Consider the following 17,618-nt stretch of genomic DNA (forward strand, 5'->3'; position numbering starts at 1 on the left):
TGTTGGGAAATGAGTGGTGCAGGCTCTTGGTCTCATGGAAGAGCTCTGCTGAAACTGTGGATGATGCAGACTACCCTCTCCGCAGCAGTCTCCTTTTGCCTGGTTCATCCAGCTAAGGGCCAGTTGCTTGTTTGATCTTTGGCACAAAAAAGCCCCACTGGAGAGGTCTTCTCTCTCCACCTCGCTCCCCCCCCCCCCCATTTTGGAAGATCCTGACACAGCTCAGAGATTGACAGATGAGTGAGTCTAGGGATCTGCTTAGTATTAAAGATATCCGCACACAGCCAGCAGCTCCTTCCAAAGCCCCAAAGCCCTGCTGAGAAGCACCATATGTCCAACATGCCCATCAGAAAGAAAACAAGGGCACCCCCCTCCAAGGCTGCAGCTAGGTGAACCCCGAGTCATTGCCCCCCACCCTAATCATAGGCAGAAAACACCAAAAGAAAATCCTGCCATATTCTGCTGCCAAGAAATGATTTTTTTAAAATTCTCCCCCACAAAGGACAGATGCTTTTGTGTGAATAACAAAGGGATGGTGTTTTGTTTTCTTTTGTTTTTAAATGTAACCACTATGGTGATGATTTGCATAGTGGGTGTTAATTTTAATGCCTGTGGCACTGGAGAGAAGGAGAAACAGGGACCTTCCCTTTAAAAATGTCACTCACTCACTCACTCACTCACACACACACACACAGAGAGAGAGAGAGAGAGAGAGAGAGAGAGAGAGAGAGCGCACACGCAAAGAAGTTGACAGAACATGTACGCTTAATCCCCAGAGCTCAATTCTTGCACACAGAGCCATCAATCATATGTCTGGGTGACTGACAGAAACTCATTAGAACACTTCCCCCCACCCCACCCCCACACACAATCTGTCCACTCACTGTCCCAGCCTTTGATGGTTGGAGGAATTGGAAGAGAAAGGAGGGGATGGAGAGAGCAAAGGCCTGCTGGGGAGAAAGGCAGAGGTCACAAGGCCTGGGTTCAAATCTGCTCCAGCATCATCAGTTCAAGGTATCTCAAGTATTTGTGCGAGGACAGACCAATGGAAGAGTAGCAAGGCAGAAGAGACAGTCCCAGGCTAGAAGGATGGACCAGTAATCTCTGGAGGAAAACAGGGGCAACGTCCAGCATGTAGTCAAAGCAGAGTATCTATTGTGTCCAGTGCATTTTGAAAAAAGAGCCTTCCCCGGGACATGGGTACTGTTTCCTCTTATCTCTGCAGTGGTGCCCTCTCTCTTATCCTAGGGTGACAACAGACTGAACGTAAAGAGAGCTCACAGCAGGTGTGGAGCCCAGCTCCCTCCTGGCTTCACAACTCAGCTTTGCGCATTCCAGCAAACTGGAACATGGCTTTGCCATACATCTTGCCCCTCCCCCATGCTTTGGGCAGGTTGCCCATCTTAATAACCTGTGTGTACATTCCTCCATTTGTTTATCGTCTTATGAATAACAAAAGGAAACACTTTTTCAAAGTGAAAAACAGCTCCAGAGAATTGGGGGGGGGGGGTAGGTTTCTTGGTGACATCACTAGCAACAGCCTATCAGTGCTGAGCATAGCCAGCTTCCACAGCACACTCCTTTCTATGAACATGTTTCTGAAGAGGAGGCTGGACTGATGGCACCTCCACTGAGTTGTGGGCTCTTATCAACAGACAGAGCTGTCTTGTACTGAGTCAGGCAGAGCACTGGCCCACCTTACTCAATCATGGCCCCTTTGACACACAACAGCCCCTCCCCCCAGGTCTTGCCCAGCTCTGCTAGCTGGAATCCTCCCAAATGGGGAGACTGGGGGTTGAACCCAGGCCCTTCTGCATGCAAAGCATAGACACTGCCATTAACTTGCGGCCTTCCGCTTTATTCATCCTAGCCATTTTTATACACAATAAAAATTATTCAACCCAACCCATTTTGATACACAAATACAGCTGTCCTCAGGTACGTGACAAAGGAGGTTGTTTCCTCCCAGCCCTGATAAATCACAGTCTTTGGGAACTTGAAATCTCTTTGATTTTTTTTCCCCTTCAGTTTTTTTGTATTCCTTTCCAGCTTCTCTCTGCTCTGGTATATTGGAAGACTTTCCAGCAATCCATTAGGACCATGCAAAGAACATTCTGTCCCTTGTGGTTGATCATCTTGCGCTCTCCTTCCTTCCCAAGGGGAACAAAGGCATTGTAAATGTGGGGGAAAAAATGCTTAGATTGGCAGGAGTGGACCAGCAGGGTGGGGTGAGGGATGAATTTATTTGTGATGGCATTTGGAGCTTTGTCAGTCAATCCCACAAATCTGTGAGTTTGAACGTGTGCAGGCCAGCTCTGCAAAAGTAGCGTAAACAAGGGATGTGTAGAATTTCACCCTCCTGGATGTTACTCTATCCATGGATGCCAACCCAAACAAAGTCTTCTGCCAGCAATGGTTCCTCTCCAGCAGTAGCTAGGTGGGTGCGGGGGGTGAGCACCGCACTGGGTGATGCTCTCAGGGGTCGTGGGTGACACCACTGCTAGCCAAAATTGTGGAATTGTGGAATACCATCATGTTATAAATCATTCAGTGTAGAATTTCATGCAGAATGCTGTGAAACAAACCGTGTTTAAATAGCCGTATTCTAGCAAACATTATGGATAAATAACTAGAAAAGGAAAACACAACTGCCTTATGTAACAAAAAGTGGATTTCTTTAACTCAGAACGGACCAGTGAGACTGATTGTTCCGAGAGCCAATGAGATATTGTTATGACACAGCAGGGAACCAATAAGGTGTTAGTATGCTCTCATTTCCACGTTTCATGTTAGTATGCTCTCATTTCACGTTTCAGGTGTTAGTATGCTCTCATTTCCATGTTAGTCAGCTCTCATTTCCACGTTTCAGAGCGAATACTAGAACTCTTATTCAGTTGTGTGAGTGCCATCAAGTTAGTCACTTTTTTGTTTGTTACTGATTTGTTGGATGACTCATACTGCTCATAAACTCATAAACTAACTAACTAACAAATAGGGGTTACACCAACCCTAGTGATGCCACTGCATTTAAGTTGCGCATATGATATTGTAATTTATTCTGTATGGTCTGGTATGGGAGGACGTCCATCATGGGGGTGATGCAATGAGCTTTTGTACCGGGTGTCACAAACCCTAGTGGCGCCTCTGCTCTCCACAGGTCCAGAGTTGTGGGGCAACCATCACAAATGCTTCCCAGTCTTCTCCAAGCTTAGTGAGCAGGAGGGGTTTATACAAAAAATGACCACTACTGATGTGAGAGATCAAGTGAGTGGATCAGAGTGGAGGTGGTGGCTCTATAGCCACAAGAAGGCACTGCATTCCTTCACTGTTGGGAGGGAATCTTTCCTGGAACAACAGGTGAGAACACACCCATGACCCTGCTGGGCTTCAAGAGGCAAACTGGTTGTGCAATCCCAGAAGAGTATTTAATTATGGGTTCATTTTGGCCCCCTCCTGTCTAGCGCACTGTAGAAGGCCCTCAGCGGCTACACATATATTGCAATGGCTGCTGGGAGATTCCTGGCAATAGTGAAAGATGCCTGTGTTCAGTCAGTGTCTCTAAAATGGGAGCAAATGGTTGGAAACTGTGATGGGATGACTCTGGAATGAGAAGATATCACCAGAGCTGGAAAGGGGGGACAGCTAAGGGAAAGGAACAAAAGGCATTTCTGCAGCTTCTGGGTGCAAGAGACACAGATTGAACGAGAAAAAGCTAAGAGAGAGCTGAAGAGCAGAAGGCACCTCTGGGTGCAGAGGTGTCTCTCTGGGGATCTGCTGGGAGGAGTGGGCTTGCTACATATCTGAACTGCAGGTGCTGTTGTTTTTCACCTGAAGCTCAACTTGTATGTATATAAATGTGCCTGATATGATATAGACATCAGAGATCTCCAGCGACCTCTTGTCCGAAGGCAGCCAAAACCCAGCTGGTGCTGCCCCTGATACTGCCCACCACTCAGGAGAGGCATCACAGGGGAGGCATCACTCAAGGGATGCATAAAGACAACATGATAAGCCCCACAAAAGCATGAAAATATGTCAATGAGACTCAACAGCCACAATCAGAAACCTGCCAAGAGTAGACCCGATGGCTATGAAAGGCCTGCCTGGACAAGATCCTTTGGACTGAGTGGTTAGGTTTCCTGGGGCCATGAGTTCGCTACAGAGAAGGTCTGACCCTGTACCTTCAGCCCTTTGCATTTCATAGACTGGAAGGGGCTGCCATGGGTCCCCCTCTGAGGTCCAGAGTATATGGCAAAAGATAAGACACCACATCCTTGCCCAGGGCTTTTAGGGTCCACCTCTCAGATTGCAACTGCTTGGCACATGAAAATGTCTTTCACTGCCCCGGGATAAGCGACGTGGTTAAGCTGCAAATGAACCAAAGTGTCCCGTCTTGTATAACACATTCCTGTACAGCTATCAGAATAAAACCAGCTAAGACAGACCTTTCTTTTTCCCACTGTTAAATTATGATTTCAAGAGGCTGAAATTACAGTCCTGGTGCCTAAATCCAAGGTGGAGGGAGACCCTGGCTGCCCAAACCTACATTTAGAGGGCAGTGGTGTGTGTGTGTGTGTGTGAAAACATGGCATGTTATCCTCAAGCAACACATCCATGTCAGTTCTGTTGTGGTTTCATCTGCAAGCTCAGAGGGGACCTCCACCCCACTGGGTGCCAGGGCCTTGAGAGGGTGATCTTTTGTGGCGTGGGTGAGGCCAAGCCAAACCTTCTGCACATATCACATCAGGATCGACAAAGCCCTTTTGTGAGCCTGTGCTGCAGTCGATAGCTGCTGTTGGTGTGGCAGGAGACCTCTGCATCCGGAGGATATCGATCGCTCACCCAGCCAGTTGCTCCTTCGCTCAGTGATAGCAGCAGGCAACCTCCACCCTCCCAAATGCAGTTTTCTCCCTACAGTATCAGAGTGGAGCAGGCAGGCAGGTGGCATGGAGACCCCTGGAACACCAACACCATTCACTCAGAGCAGTCTTCAGCACATGCACATTTCTGCCTCCCCCATGTGCATCCTGTTCTGGCAGCATAAGAACAGCACATGAAATCATCACAAGGATACTGTCTCTGCACACTTGCTAGCCACAAAGTATGCCCTTAAGCCCTGTCCCTCTTTCAATCACATAACTATAACAACTATGTGTGGGTGTGTTGCACTAAACTAAGGGGCTAAGTACTCCTCCCCCCAATTTCAGGGCTAAGTACCCCCCCCCCAACTTCAGGAAATCATCATAAGTCTACAACCCCCCGTTACAAGCACCAACTAAGAGGGGGTTCACTCCCCAGACAAAACCTGTAGCCCCCTCTTTCCAAAGTATTTTAATGGCAAGAGGAGATTCTCCGGAAACACTGGCATCTCAGAGGGATGTCCAGCTCACTTCTCTGGTTAAGCAGGCCTGACTGAGCTACCCACCCCACAGCACGAGAAGTCAGAACACATGACTCACACTAGGCCAGAGAAGTCTTTTCTGGTTTTATTTCAACCTGGTCTGCATTAGCTTGTAGTGACTTGGCAAAACAGTGCTTGCCACCTTCCCCCACGGCCAGCACACCCACTGGCCTTGCTCCGAAAGCTCAGGAATTTGACTATTAAGGTTGCCATGTTCTTCGTAGCCTCTGCTCCTCAGTGTGTCACACTAGTCTGCTCAGCAGGCATTAGCTCAGCGTGTCACACTAGTCTGCTCAGTAGGCATTAGCTCGTATGTGGTCCATGTGGTCAAAAGTGTCACCTGCTTATTTCTGCAGATTAAAGGCACAGGATCAGACCAGGCTGTGTTTGCGTTAGTCAGTTGGCAACTTGATTTATTCTTCTTTTTTCACACATGAGAAAGGAAAAAAATGTAATCCTAGATACAGCTTGCACTTCCTGATGCTTGCCTGTGTTTTGGTTTTGAACACAATGATGTTCGCTATTTTGATTCCAGCTGGGAACCAACTTGATTGACAGGCTTTTCAGCTGATGCATGTGGCCACCATCTCCTGTCAGAGTCTGGATCCCTGCTAAGTTGAACTGTGCACACAAGTCTACCGGCAGGAACCCAGCGGTGGCACCAGCAGTCTCATCCTGACAGCAAGGCCTGAATCAGGAGAGATATCTTTCTTTGCACGGAAACACCTGATAACTCCGGAGTGGGAGAACCTTGAATAAGTTATCCATCTCCTTGTGTGTGCAGATAAATGTCATATCAGACTGAACCCATCATCTGGGCCATGCCGCATTCAGCAGCCGCCTGGAGCTCCCAATCAGCTCTTGGTAGGGCAAGTGACAGGGGTGGTGGTGTTAGGACCTTCAGACAAAAGCCAGGCTTCTGCCTTTTCAGGGAACAGTACTCAGCAAATGTAACCTCTTTCTCTTCCTGCTGATGGAAAGGGGCAGCCTTCCTTCATCTGACCCTGCCTTTTGCCTGAACAATGGGGCTGCATGATTCTGCCACTCCCACCTGTTAGCAAAATTGACTCATACAATTTCAATCCTGTTTCAACAGAACCATAGAGTTACAGAGTGCTAGGGTTGGGAGTGACCTTGCAGGTCATCTAGTCCAGTCCCCTGCTCAGTGCAGAAGAACCTTGATCCTGCAAGCTTTCTTTGCACTTGCCCAGAACTGTACTTGACCCCGACCTCTAACTTCAAGCCTGGTTTTACTTGCTGATTAGGACCTGTGTCCTAGGATGTTAAGACAACCTATATTTTTACTGTCTCTTGCAAAAGGAAAAAAGTCAATGTACTAACTAAACCCTAAAACAGCATGCTTGTCAGAGCCCTGGTGGTCACCTGGACCTTTACATTCAAAAGATTCAGCATGTGAAAGGTGGCATGTCTGAGCTGGTGCAGAGTGCTTTTCCTTCACTGCCACATAATTGCAGCCCAACCCTGTATCAGTGACCATGGATCAGAGGTAGCTTCCAGGTTGAGTTGGCATCCTTTTCTTTTCTATCTCATTTGCCCCAAATGCCACATTCTACTCTTTCCTCAGCAGCAGGTACACATCCAGAATAAGAACCAGCGGTTCAAAGTCTTGCAGTGGTAAAGTGAGAGATATGCCTATGGGGACCTCTTGGCCTGGAGGGAGGCAAACTGGTTGCCTGACAGGAATTGGAAGGCCGTCATTTCCCATGGTGCATAACACACCCTCACGTTTTCTCCAGTTGTTCTCCAGTTGTTCTCCAGCCTCTGCTCCACAGGCTTTTGTAGGGAAAAAAGACCACAACAAAATCCTGCAATGCCTGTATACCAGATGGGGAAATGGGGTGAGTGTCACCCTGCAAGCAAGGACCTCCTTTCAGTGGCGTATCTAGAGAGGGTTCAAAGTACTAAGTTTTGCAAGGAGACTTACCCCAGCATGCAAGCGGCTCCTCCCCTTCAGAGCCATTCTGAGTGGGGGGAGCAAAATGGAGGCATATGCCTGGCTCCAAAGGGAAGGGGGAGGGGCCACTTGCATGCTGCAGTGAGACTCCCTGCAAAACTTAGTGCTTTGCACCCCCTCTAGCTACGCCACTGCCTCCTTTCAAAACATGGTCTCTGTTCTCAAAAACTAATGTTCCGTGCTGGTGCCCTCCTTTTCTGAACAGTGAGAGGTTCCAGGGGGCACAACATCATCTGGTCCTGGGCTTTCCTTGAATGAGATAGCCCTGGAGACTGTTGGTACCTTTAACTTTTTCCTTGATTTACAGGTGTACAGACTTGAGCATCAGGTAGAGTTTGGGAGCACACTCTGTAAGCAACATTGGCTACATGGGTGTTCCAAGCAAGTTAGCTTTCAGCTTTTCCTCTGGGCTTCCATTTTCAGTCTTTGCCAGAAAAAATCTTAACCCCCTCTCTGCCTCTTCCAGAACCTGCCATCTCACAAGCAGCTTTTGTCTTCACTTTCTCCCAAGAGGGAGGAGAAAGGGAGGAACTGCTTGATGCCTTGGCCCCTCCTTTCAGGTACCATAGGTATACTTGCAGTCCTGATGGAGGCTCCCATACAGGGAGTTTCTTGGGCCATGGACTTTACACCCCTTTTGACATTCCTGGCAGATGGGCTAAGCATTGTCTCCAGACCTGGCCCTATTGCTGGGCTCATCCACAACACCCAATCCTGATCTTACAGCACTATAGGCGGTCCATTCAGGTGGCTGTTTCACCACATTTCGCCTGAACTTCACAATGGCAAAATGCCTGGACTAGCTAAAACATCACAGAGTAGTGAGGAAGCCTTCAAAGTCTTGGTGCAATCTGAAGAATGCTCATGGATTTGCAAGGTTTTCATGGGTTCTTCTAAGAGCATTAAGCGGCTGTGATGTTGTTTTTCTCCTGGACCAACACAGCTGAGCTACCTGTGACATTCAAGCTGAATTCACAAAGAAAGAAAGAGACCACAGACTGGAAAAGGGTCACCTATAAAGCTGCAATCCTGTGCATGCTCACCTAGGAGCAGTGCTTGGATTAGGGGGGTGGCACAGAAGAGGGCAGGTCCTGTGATGGTGATGATGACCCATTAGCCACTGTTCTTGGAAGGGGGAGAGGAGGCCTAATTTGGCCTACTTTGGGGCCTTATGGGATGAGGCTTATGAATTCCATTAAGGGCCCCGACCAAAGAGTAAGTCCATTGGACACTGTACAGCTTTTACTTCTTGGCAGGCTTGGATAGCAAGGATCATCGGAACCAACCCTACTCAGAGCCTGTCCAAGGTTTATAGACCCTTCCCAGAGCTCTGCATGCTAAAACTGGGCCTTGTGTTGCACCCCCTAAATAAAAAAAGTGGGGGGCAATTAAATGCACCCCCAGTTTTGAGTGGCACTCAGTTTGATGTGTGTCAGTTCCCTGATCCAGTCCTGTGACCTGATCCAATCCAACTTTCCAGCGCTGATTTAGATGTGCCAATTTAGCTGTGCCAAGCTGTGCACAGGATGCACTACATCCTGTGGTGGGACAGCACTAATGGAGGCATCCTCAAGATAAGGGAAAGTTTGTTCCCTTACTTTGGGGCAGCACTGGAGCTGGAAAGTTGGATAGAACTGGGCCCTAAGGGTGCCATCCTATGCATGCTTTCCTGGAAGTAAGCCCCATTGCTGGGCCCTAAGGCTGCCATCCAATGCATGCTTTCCTGGGAGTAAGCCCCATTGCTGGGCCCCAAGGCTGCCATCCCATGCATGTTTTCCTAGGAGTAAGCCCCACTGAACTCAATGGGGCTTACTTCTGAGTAGACATGCCTGGGATTGGGCTGTAAGGCGCTTGAAAGTTTCCCAGCGGCCGGAGCGAGAGGAGCAGCCACCGAAGGGGGTCAGGCCGGCTGAGGGGGAGAGGGCAGCGTGAAGGGGGGCTCCGGCTCGCCTCGCCTCTCCAGGCGGGCTGAGGCTGAGCAGTCGGGATGGCACTGCAGCAGGGGTGGAGCGCCCCCTGCCGGGAGCGGCGGGAGACCGGCGCTGAGCCAGCCCTCCGCCTCCCCGCAGCACCAGCAGGCAGGCAGGCACTCGGCGGCGGCTGCATCGGAGCCAGCCAGCCAGAGGAGCGAGCGCGGCGCGTCGAGCAGAGCTGGGCTCCGTCCGCGCGGCACCAGGAGCAGCGAGCGAGCGGAGGCGGGCTGGGTCGTTTCTTCCCGGAGCCCGCCTGCCCGTCCAGCCCGCCCCGAAGGCAGCTCCGCCTGCCATGTCCCCGGGAGTCCGAGCCCCCGAGCCCCTCCGGAGGAGCCCGGAGTCCGGCGCTTGCTACTGGGGACCGCGCAGGCACTGAGGCTTCCTTTCCCCGGGCTTGGTGCTGGTGGTGGTCGTGGGGGGGGGAGCGCGGGGGTCTCGGCATCGGCTCCCCCCGACGCAAGCCCTGCGAGGGGGAGGCAGCAGCAGTCGCCCTCCTGGCTCCGGATCGGGACCCTTAGCTCCCAGAGGCGACCCAGGCGAGCCCCGAGGAAGGAGCAGGGGAGGGGTCGGGTTGCTGGACGGCGCTGCCAGAGGACTGCCGAGGGGGGCGGCGGGGGTGCCCCTCGCCAGATGGCTCGCCGAGGGGACGAGCGGAGGAGGAGGCTCCGGTAGCAGCCCAGCAAGGAAGGAAGGAAGGAAGAGGAGGGCAGCCCAGTAGCCGTCGAGGAAGGCACCCCAGCAGCTCCAGCTCTTCCAGGGCGCCCTGCCTTTCTCCGGGGAACCTCCGCGCTCTCTTCGCCCCATGGCCCCGGCTGGGAGGCGGGCCTGAAGGGGCACCGAACATGCCACGTCCCACGGCTGCTGTGCGTCTGCCCGGGCAGGCAGAGGGCGGCGGCGGCGGCGGAGACCCGGGTAGCAGCAGCAGGTGAGCCGAGAGCGGGGCTCCCTTCGCGGGGACGCCTGAACCAAAGAGCCGGAGCGGAGCCGCGCTTTCCCCGACGCCGGTACTGCTGCCCCGGGCCGTAGGAGCCAACGCCGACGGGCGGCTCTCCGGGGGCAGCCCGACGGAGAGGACTGCTGGGCAGGGGCGCAGCAGCGGGCACCGCGTTTGGCCATCGCCGGGACTTGGGGCGCTCTGGTCGCAGCCCCCCAGGCTCCGCAGGACTCGCCTCGTGGACCCCCCAGGCCCGGGAACCCCCCTTTGGATTAATTGCTCCCCTTTTTGGTTCGCCTGGACGGTCCCTCCCGACGCCTTCCCACGTTCCTTGGCTTCTCCCGGGACGATTACCTCACCTCGCCACCGACCTCAGGACCGTAAGTTCGCCTCCCTTCTCTGTCACCCGGCTGGCCGGAGAGATGCGGGGAGTGGGTGGCAGGGTGGGCGACACGGAGCTCCTGGGGGGGCATCGATCGCCTGATCTGAAGTGTGCTTACCAGTGTGGACGGGGGTGACCCCCCCAGCCACCCCCGTCGAGTCTTTTGCAGTTTGTCCTTGGGGGGGGGTTAAGCCCTGCGCCGGGCGGGGGGGTGTCTCTTTCTGGGCTTTTGGGAGGCAGACTTGGCCCAACGACAGAGAGGTCGGCTCCCACCCTCCGCCGTTCGGATCTCAGCTGGGGGAGGGACCCCCCCCCACATGGATCCGCCACCCAGAAGCCTGCCACTTCCAAACAAAGGCGGGGTGGGGGGAGGCAGGCACATGTAGCCAGATGTGCGATTCACCATCGTGCGCTCCGCTTGTGCGCCCTCGGCTCAGGGAAGGTTCGCCCTGAGCGCTTTCCGCTTGTCCCAGGTGGTGGGGGGCGGGGGCGGGAAGAAGCTGCAGCTTTTCCCGGCGGTTGGCAAAGCTGCCTGGCGTGCAGAGAACAGCCTGAATGCCCGAGGGGGACCCAGAAGGGCAGGACCGACCGGGTTCTTCTGGCAGTGCCACCCACCCGTCGCTGGCCTGGGCTCTGCCTGCTTAACAGGTTTGCCCCCAAAGTCGGGGGTTTGGGGGCAAGGAGGCTACAGATCGCGCCTTCTTCACCTTTGTGGTGCCCTGCTGAAGGCTTCGTGTGGAGAGGACGAGCTACTTGCCACCAAGTCGGAGCAAAGACGCGCTGGGAAAGGGCACCTGGACATGCCGTCCAGCGAGCGAGTAGTTCCTTGCCCCCACTGGCTGGGACAAAAGCTCCTCCATCCTTCTGGAGGAGGATGAGCTCTGTGGCAGAGACAGCTTCTTGCAGCGGCTGCCAGTGGGTGCCTGGCGGCCACCTGTCAAATGTGTGGAGCTTCCCATGGCTGCGTCTAGGGACACCTTTCTCCACCTGGTTGCATTCGGGTTCTGGGGACAAACACCACCCTTGCCTGGCTGGGCCCATGGTTGATCTCAAACATCCAAGCAGAGGCAGGCAGGGGTGGGTTGCAGTGAGAGAGGGCTCAGCCGGTAAGATTTCTTGCGAAAATGAAAGAACAGGGGAGTAAATGGGGGGGCTGCAGGGTGCTAACTAGGGAGCCAAGCCTTGGGCAAGGGACCAAGCCAAGCCTTGGGCAAGGGACCTCCTTGCTCCAGCAAGGACAGAGAGTGGTTGTGTGGGTGCAAAAGTACCTCCTTAAGCAGCAAGTTCTATAGGGATGGAAGTTTAGGGGGTGGTGGTGGTGCAGAGGACTGGGCTGGGGAGAGGGAGGTAGAAGAGATGTCTGTATTAGTTTTGAGTAAACATTTGGTAGACTCCAGATGTGGTCTGGGAAGTTGCTCCCAGGGCGGTCTGGAGACTTTATGGTAGGAAGTCCACATGGCCGTCTCGTTAAAGCAGGGGGTAGCATCCTTTGTGAAGCCCCCCTGCATGAGCTGGTCAAGACCTGTGTGCTGTTGTTCATTTCAAGTGGATAGGAGAACTTCTGAAAGGATGTGCCCACCCCATCTCAGCTACCTGCCTCCCAAGGCACTTAAAATCTGCAGCCACTTTCCCCTCTCATGGTAAGAGTGCCCAAGGCATGCTTCTACAGGGAGCTGCTTATCCAACTTCTGTCCAGAGCGTTCAATTTAGAGGGAGTGCTGCAGAGTGGAGTCCTGGCTAGCAATAAGCTTGTCCTCAGACAGAGGCTGAGGTGTCTCTCGCTGGGTGCTGCTTTTTAACGGGTGCCAGCCCTGGCCAAGGGAGACATGAATGAGTTCCAGGGCCCAGCTGGAATGTGGGATGTTGACACGGACCAATTTGCTGCCTGGGTCCTTGCCCAGGAGCCTGTGAATGTGAAGAAGGCAGTATCTCTGAGAACACAGAGTGCAGCTCCTTGCAGCCATATAGGCACAATCGGCCCCTGGGCCCAGTGTGAGATTAGGGGAAAGGTTTGCAGGTCAGAACCTGTGACTTTCCAGCTGTCCAAAGCCATGGCAGTCCTTCTGATTTTCCAAATCAGGAACGCGTTGTGTGTGGGAGAGCTCGGAGGTGGGGCTGAGAAGAAGAAGCCTGTAGGGTGTGAGTGAAACAGACCTCTGGAGCTGGTTATGACTTGGCAGAGTTCATAAGCCGGATAGCAAAAGAAGCTGCTGTGTGTTTGCATCTGAAGGGTTCCTCAGGCTAGCAGCACTCTTGGGCTGCAACGGGCTGCCCTGGAGGCCAAGGTTGCCTGGAATCATGCCCTTGATCTGTGGTGAAGGGAGCTGGCTGTGACTGCTCATTGGGGAGGATAAGTGATTCTGCCCATGCTCAGAGGCATTTTTGTCTTCATTATGACTTCCTGTGTGTGAGGGCTGAGCCCTGACACTGGGAACAGGCTCCTGGGCTGGAAAGCAGCACTCCACATCACAAGGGAGGTTGCCAAAGTATGGATTGCTTAGTCCAGTCTGTGGCACAAACTATTCCAAATCTGAAGGTTTGCAGGCTCAGTAAGTTAGCTACAAGTGTGTGCTTGTGTGTGTGTGTGTGTGTGTGTGTGTGTGTGTGTGTGTGTGTGTGTGTGTGTGTTTATATTCACAAATCTCCAGTTTTAAGCATTTTTGTCCCTTTTCTTTCAAGAAGAAGGGGAGTGCATTACTTTTCCCACCCCACCCAACCTCTGAATCTTGCAAATCCAAGCTCATCTGGTGTTGCTGAACAAGCCAGGGGAACAACTCATCCCTGGGAAGTTCTCCTGTACATGTCCCATAGAAATGGAGGAGCTCAGGCCAGTCCTGATTGGAAGAGGAGCCACAAGTCATGCACTGGAGCTTAGACTCACCAAGTGCAATGAGCAAATTACACCTCCCTCTGGCCCCTGATGATATTCATGGGCTTCAGCCCAAAGAAAATTAATTGCATACAAGCCCCATGGAAACTAAGGCTGTCACAGCAGGCTTGTCCCATTGACTTCCACTGGACTTCCGTGCAAGGAGCTTCTTGTCAGTGTGGGCCAAATGAGTTGATCCAGACCCACTGCAAACCCACCAGGCCTGCTCCCTAATTTCACACTCTGTGTACAGGTCACGGCGGATGTGATTTTCTGTCCTCCATGATTGAACATAAGGACTAAATGGATTTGCTCTTCAACCCATTGCTCAGAAATGGGCTCTCTTTTTTGATTAGCCCAGAAGATGGAGTGTTTGCAGAGGAACAACAAAGTCCACAAATAACTCAAGCTGCAACACTTCATGATAAATCCACAACAGCTCAGATTAGGAAGGAAACGGGAGAAGTCTTACAGCTTTGGATGGAATTCCTGTAGAATGTTTTATGATTGTTTACTGAGAGCTGACCATTTTTGTCTCTTTATCTGTGCACTAGGCACAAGGCTGGCTATTTTCCTGGCACTTGTGCTTGTTAAAAAATAGTGTGACGACTGACAGCTGACATGCACACTGAATAAACGGGATGAGGGGAATCCTGGGACTAAATACACAACCCCAGTGTGTCAACTGATAACAACTAAATGCAAAACTGTGTCTTTTTTCTGTATTATAGTAGGAATGTATCTTGGAAGCAATCGTTTTTGAGAAGCATTCAGCCAGACCCCTGGAAGAGGCTCACGCATTGGGCTTGTTAAGAGTTTACATGCAGTTGCGGAGTTGGTGTCTGGGGATGGTTGTGCAACAGGTTGTGTTGTGTAGCAGAAGGGTGGAGTGGATGTGGTTTCAATCTGTTCTAAATCTTCTGTTGTGATGCTATCGTATTCTTTTGCTGCTTAACATTAAAACAAACTTGGTTTGTCAAATGTTCAAGGACACGCAGCAGGTGCTAGGAGCTGTACAGAAAGGAGCATAGACTTGTGTATAATGTCTTAGATTACTCCTGTGTAATAGGAGCCCTACTGTGGCTGCCTTTGCTGTCTGATAGCTGTCTGACAGCTTACCTGCTGTTAGGGGGGCAGCAGGTATCTAGCTGGAACAGGGCCTTTTCGGTGGTGGTGGTGTGCAAACATTGTGGAATGCCTTCCTTTGGGATCTCATTTGGCCTTCTGTTTCCAAGTTACAATATGGCTTCTTTTGTTGACTTTTAGGAGTAGCTAATTCTGGGTAGTGCTATGGGAGACCACTATGAGTTGTTGAATATTGATTGGTGGGTCTTTGCCTTTTCTGTGGTGGTGTTGCATTACGTTAATGTGTTTATACATTTTTTTCATTATGGGCACTGTATTTTTATATTGTGTAGTTGTAAGACGCTTTGGACCATTTGGTGGGAAAGGGTTAGAGCAGGGGTGCTCACACTTTTTTGGCTCGAGAGCTACTTTGAAACCCAGCAAGGCCCGGAGATCTACCAGAGCTTTTTTTTTTACAATGTTCGCGCCATCATAACATATAACATTTATGTGTACAATGTATGTTGGTGTACCTTGAGCCCCACTGAGTATAACAGGACTTACTCCTGAGTAGACATGCCTAGGATTAGGCTGTGAGGCTGCAATCCTAGCCACACTTACCTGGGAGTAAGCCCCATTGAGTACATTGCGTTTCCTCCCAAGGGCACCTGAAGGGGGGGGGGGTCGGCACTCCGCGATCTACTCATTTTGCCTCGCGATCTACTGGTAGATCGCGATCCACCTTTTGAGCACCCCTGGGTTAGAGTATGAGTGTTTCGAAATAAGAAAAAGCAATATGTCTGCCCAGATCGCTGGAGATTTTGTTAATGAAACCTCTAGGAATGTCCCACAGGACATCACAAGGCCAGTTCTGGCTATCTTTCTTTTTATCACATCCCCCCCCCCTTTCAGAAATTGTTCATGCACATCCCATTTTCCATCGTCATCATGTAGGTATCGTGTGATAAACACCACCTGCTCAGGGAGCAAAGCATCAGGTGCCCCGTCTATGATGATTCCATGATGGCAAGCATTTCCAACCTCCTCAAGCACTGTCCTTTGTCCTTTCTTGGCCCTGGTCTCCAAATGCTCATTCTGACCATGCCGGGACATGCAGTGTGTGCCTGCACTCTGTTCCCAGTCACTGGGTGCTCCGTAACAGTTCCAAGGTGGCAGTTCAGATCTCGGTTGTATTAACTGGTGAACTTTACAGCAGAAAGGAACAGCCCTCAGTCATTGCGCGCTAAAGTAGGATGCAATCCCCCAGAACAGCAGAACTCACTCTGCCAAAAAGTGGGGATTCCAGCACACAAAGCAGGGGTTGCTCTATCTCTGTTCTATAGGCCCCCCCCACCTATCTCTCTCCCATTTTACTTCCCGCACAACCCAGCGCATCTCAGTTTAAAGGCTGTACAGGAGAAAGAGTCCTTCTTTTCCGTTTCCATTTGTGATGATCGGGAGAGACACACTGGGTGTGGTTCACATATCAAAGCAAATGCTGGAACCCTGGAGAAATAATCCTGCTGCTTGTTGTTGCATGGAACCAGACTTTGGGGTGAGAGTTTTCTGTTTTCTCAATGACATAATGGCTATTTATAACCGAGGCTCTCTGGGCTTTCTGGTCTGGGAAATGAATGAGATGCAGCTGTTGGGGGTTGTTGCTGGATGTGTGTGCATTTTGAGAAACATTCCCAATGGATGTGAAGAGAGATTGGGATTCCTGGTTTTGTTTTAAAGCGGCTGAGTAATAAGTCCATCCAGCCTCCATTTGCATTGCACTCACTCTGTGCTTGGGAGAACCGAGTCACGGAGTAAGTTGAAGGAGGAGCCCAGTGCATTTCACCCTGATGACCATCTCTGGCAAGGAGAATGTGGCCTCCGTAGTTTTAAGAATGGGAAGAGGAAGGGAAGCACAGGACCCAGGCCTGGGAAAGGACAGGGCTGAACACAAGAGGCACTCACAAAAGTTCGCTCTCAGGACTCATCTTCAAAGTCAGGTGTCAACCCTGGGTAAAAAGTGAAGTGACATCTGCAGAGACTTCCCCCTCCCCTCTGAGTGTACAGCCCCCCACATCTCTGGGATGAGGGGGGATGGCTTCTTGGTTGCAGGCGTAACATCCACCCAGATCCAGCCCTTGCGCCTCAGCTTTAATGCAAGCCCTGAGATGGGCTGCAGCTCCAGGTTGAAGCACAGCTGTTTCCTGCAGACAGTCCCAGGTTTGAGTTCTGTCAGTTCTCCAGGTGAGGCTGGGGAGGACCCTGTCTGAAACTCTGAAGTGTTCCTGCAGTCTGTGTGCATAGGGCTGATCTGGATGGGCCAGGATCTGATGCAAGGAAAAGCATCTTCCTCTGCTTCTGTGAGTCTTGGGTCCTACTCTCTTTTAAGGCCCAGTTTCAGCAAACGTGGCTGCATTTACAGCACATGTCATCACCTCCCTGCTTGCTGGTGTGAATTTCCCCTGGCAGCCTGCACATGTACCAAGCAATGAGGAACTGGGGCTGTGAACATGGGAGAGTCCTGGGGAACTGGAGTTGGTAGTGGAGAGGGAGAACAGCCAGCTGTGTGCAGAGAGACTTATGTCCACAAACACTGACTTCTTGCTCGGAGACTTGCAACACCTCCCTGTTCAACAGCTGGCTCACAAAGAATAGCTCCAGTCACCCCCAGGGTTGTCTTCTGTGCCTGGGTTCTGGGGGTGGAGTGCACAGTTTCCCATCCCTGCAGACCAGCTGCACTTTGAAAGTGAGAGATGGGTGGGAAGGCTTCAACCCTGAGACACCTTAAACAACTCATAAATTCACCAATGTGATGACAATCTGATGCTTTATTTTGCCTCTTAATGGCAGTTTTGGAGCTCTTTCAGATTGGATGTAGTATCCCCATGCCTGTTTCTTATTATAGGGAGTGCCACTAGTTATCTAGGGATGACCTGATCATTCGACAATCTTTCGTCCATAAGCAGAGAGGCCAAGAGGGAAGGCAGGAGCCCTGGTGCAGTTCCATCTCTGTATATTTATC

The 17,618-nt window shown here is 51.6% G+C and overlaps 1 protein-coding gene across 6 annotated transcripts in view; it reads left to right on the top strand.

Moving 5' to 3' along the window:
- Positions 1-10,298: 10,298 nt before the first annotated feature.
- The window catches only part of CBFA2T3 (CBFA2/RUNX1 partner transcriptional co-repressor 3), a 58,853-nt gene continuing 51,533 nt past the window's right edge, over positions 10,299-17,618 (top strand). For 4 of the 6 annotated variants that reach the window (XM_066638002.1, XM_066638004.1, XM_066638005.1 and 1 more), the window contains exon 1: positions 10,299-10,663. The gene's annotated coding sequence lies outside the window, so the exon portion shown is untranslated. The remainder of the gene's footprint in view (positions 10,664-17,618) is intronic. The other 2 variants (XM_066638000.1, XM_066638001.1) reach the window with 1 other exon arrangement.

Source organism: Tiliqua scincoides, chromosome 9, assembly GCF_035046505.1.
Source record: "Tiliqua scincoides isolate rTilSci1 chromosome 9, rTilSci1.hap2, whole genome shotgun sequence".
NCBI lineage: Eukaryota > Metazoa > Chordata > Lepidosauria > Squamata > Scincidae > Tiliqua > Tiliqua scincoides.